Genomic DNA, 3,398 nt, shown 5'->3' on the forward strand with positions numbered 1-3,398 from the left:
GGGTCTACCAGGTGGGTAGGGCATACGGTCCAAATTGCATGACCGGCTCCGTTTGATTCCGACTGTAGTTAGTAGCAGAATGCCCTGTGAGGGTTTCAGAGCTTGGGTCCAGATCAGGAAATCTGGGAATGAGGAGTCTTTGGTGAGGCTGTCTGCTGGGAGCTGCTATCACACCGATGGTCCCGCCGGATAGTGGCTGCTACAGGCTGGGATTCAGAAGCAGAGTCTGGGGCCTGAGGAAAGAGTCCCATGCACTGGAATGTGACACGTATTTATTCATCCATATAGTTGAGTTTGACTTTCACAAGGTTCAGTGTGGCAGATGTGACTCTAGACTGGTACTTTCAAACATTTGCAGGCATAGGTCATCACGGGGAGAGCTGATTAAAATGTACGTCTTCCCATCGTTAGGTAGGATAATCCTTACCTGTTCCTCCTTTCGGAGGACAGAATAGAACATGATGATTGGAGCTCGCATGATTCGTGATTAACGGCTGTGCGTGATCGGGCCTTGCAAAACGTACATCTTCCTGGGGGTTGCACTCAATAATTAGAGAGTTTGGGGTGGGCCCTGGCAATAGGCATAGAAGCAAGTTTCCGGGTGATCGGGTGATACCACACATGGTCCCCCGACGACCAAGCATGTGACTGAACTCTGATCAATTTCCATTTCTACTGAAAGACCAACATAGGCTTTGTCTTTTCTGTGTTTCTCCCTCCAAGTGTTATGTCATTAAAGCCGAGGCTGTGAGTAAGCAACTCAAGAGGGGCTGGAGGACCAAGGCTGCAATTAGATTTCCCTGCAGTAGCGTGACAACGGATTATTTCAGCCCTTGAAGAGGCAGGTGGGCACGCATTCCAACAATGGGTAGAACGGTCTATGAGTCACCCTCCCATCTTACTGAATGTTTGCCCGCACGGAAGATTTGCTCCATCACTCGGTATGAAATTGGGCTTCCTACTTGCAGCTGCCTGGTGAGTAATTTACAGGACACAGAGGATGAGGAGAGTAATTAGGTTTTGGTTTTGGTTTTTGCTGGGCGATTCAAATGCCGTTCTTCCCTTGTCATTCCTGATTTCTGAAAAGTCCACTTCTCTCCCACATTCACGTGTAGAAACCAGAGGATGTTTACAGTTTCTCCGCAAAGCAATTTCTTTGAGAGCTGTTTTTCTTTCTGCACACTGCACGATTAAAAATAGAAACCATGAGCCCCAGAGGGAGTTGCGAGTAGGTCCTCTGGGTGCTTTCAGCTAAGGTGGTTTAGGAAAAAAAAATTCCTTCTTTATTTTTGGTAGAGGAGGTAGTATTTCCAACAGGTGGAGCTGGGGGGAAAAAAACCTGTAGCGACTACGTTTCTTAGTGGTACAAATTACTCTTAGGACACTATTTGACTGGATGAGTTGAATGTCAAATTTGCACGCGAAGGAGATGCTCTCTAGGAGATGCTAATGTGGTTTGTGTTGTGATTTTCAAGGACAGTTTCCAGATGACCTATAACGTGTTTTCCTTTCCCTTGTAGATAACAATCCTCTTATTATCTGCAGCCTCAAGAAGAGAACAAAGCAGACCAGGCCCTTAGGGGATTGAAAGTATGCATTTAACTTCATGAATATTGTGTCTAAGTGGCCTCATTCATTCAACAGATATTTATAAGCAGCTCTGTGCCAGATACTGCGCTCAGCACTAGGGATGCATCAGTGAACAAAACAGTCCACATTTCTGCACTTAAGGCAGCTTACTTTCTGATGAGGTTATAGTTTGGCTCCCAGAGAGACACAGACACACACACGCAGATACACACAGAGATACACACAGACACACAGAGACACACACACACAGACACACACACACAGACACACACACAGACACACACACACAGATACACACACACACAGATACACACACACACACACACGGCGTCTCCTGTCACAGAGTCCACAGGGGCCTCTCTGGGCCCACCTGTGAGAAAGGGAAAGTGAGCTTCACCTCTGAAGGTATTTCTGAAGCTGCAGCCATGAATTCCCAGGAGATGCAGTGAGAAGTTATAAAGTTTTATTTTTTTATTTCAATGCTTTAATATTAAATATATTTAATGTTTCCATATTTTAAAAAGTGGAATTTTGGATCATATCTGTGATTACCTCATATCCAAGCACTGCCATTTAATTTTAGTGCCCACATTTGCTTCTAGGTTCATAACTAGTGACGACAGAAAGTGACAGCTTTAAACTTTCTCTTAAACTGGGGTATGAGTTCATCACTCTTTCTGTATGTTTCTCAAGTTTGAGAAAAGCTTAGCTATACTAAATAAACACCATGGCAAGTAAGGATGGAGACGATGGGCGGGCCTATGTGGGAAAGTCCCAGGAGTACCTGAAAGAAGGAGAAAATTCTAGAAAGAGGAGGCAGCATCTGGTAGAGGTTAATTATGAGCTGTGAGCTAGGCCGATTTGATTCAGAGGCCAGCTCAGTCACCTGGGCTGTGACTTTAGAGCCTAGAGGCCATCACAAATGTATTAGAGTTAGAGAAACATTTATGTGAAATCCCTTGAGACACGGTCTCATCTCAAGCACCAACATCTCTTCAACCACTTCCACAGCACAACACACAACCTACGCACACAGGAGTGGATTTACACTCTCCTGTGCAGACTCTGGCCAATGCACTCACTGGGGCAGCGGAAGTGTTCCTCAGGTTACGTGACTGCGAAGACATCACCTGACTCTGCCACCACGAAGCAAAGAGATTGTGCAGAGGACAACTTCTGTATAATGAGCACAGAATCAACAAGGGCCAGTTACTCACCAAGGAATAGCAGTGGCAGAAGAGGTTTTTCAGGGAAGGAGACAGGACAGTGCCCCATCTGAGACGGTCATAGGGAGGGGTGAAAGCAATTGTATAAAATATCTAATATTGGGACTTGGAGCTCAAGCAGGAATTGTAGTGTTCCTGCTGTGACTGGCCATCCTGATGTCGTATAATGTGAATCTTTATTCCACGAGGTCAGGCACCTCTCCTCACACGCCTGGGGCAGGAAACCCACAGATGCACTTGCCTCAGCCTCTGGACCTGCTGTCCCACGGGTCTGAACAGCTCCTCCTCCCCTCCTGGAGAGCACACAGAGCACAGACTCCTGGTTGACTAATGCATGGCCAGGAGGGCAGCAGCAGGTTTTGGAGGGAGACCAATGGACCAATCTTGCTGAGACTCAGCAATCTCATCAGAAAAATAGGGATAATTTTGAGGATGTAAGAAAATCATGGGGAGGGGGAAGGGTAAGCTGGGACGAAGTGAGAGAGTGGCATGGACATATATACACTACCAAATGTAAAATAGATAGCTAGTGGGAAGCAGCCGCATAGCACAGGGAGATCAGCTCGGTGCTTTGTGACCACC

At 46.4% G+C, this 3,398-nt stretch overlaps 1 non-coding gene across 1 annotated transcript; it reads left to right on the top strand.

Moving 5' to 3' along the window:
* Window positions 1-404: 404 nt before the first annotated feature.
* Window positions 405-535, top strand: LOC112064745 (U8 small nucleolar RNA). Its single transcript, XR_002891644.1, has one exon. It is a non-coding gene; the product is annotated as a U8 small nucleolar RNA (small nucleolar RNA).
* Window positions 536-3,398: the final 2,863 nt, after the last annotated feature.

Source organism: Physeter macrocephalus, chromosome 6 (assembly GCF_002837175.3).
Source record: "Physeter macrocephalus isolate SW-GA chromosome 6, ASM283717v5, whole genome shotgun sequence".
Taxonomy (NCBI): Eukaryota; Metazoa; Chordata; class Mammalia; order Artiodactyla; family Physeteridae; genus Physeter; species Physeter macrocephalus.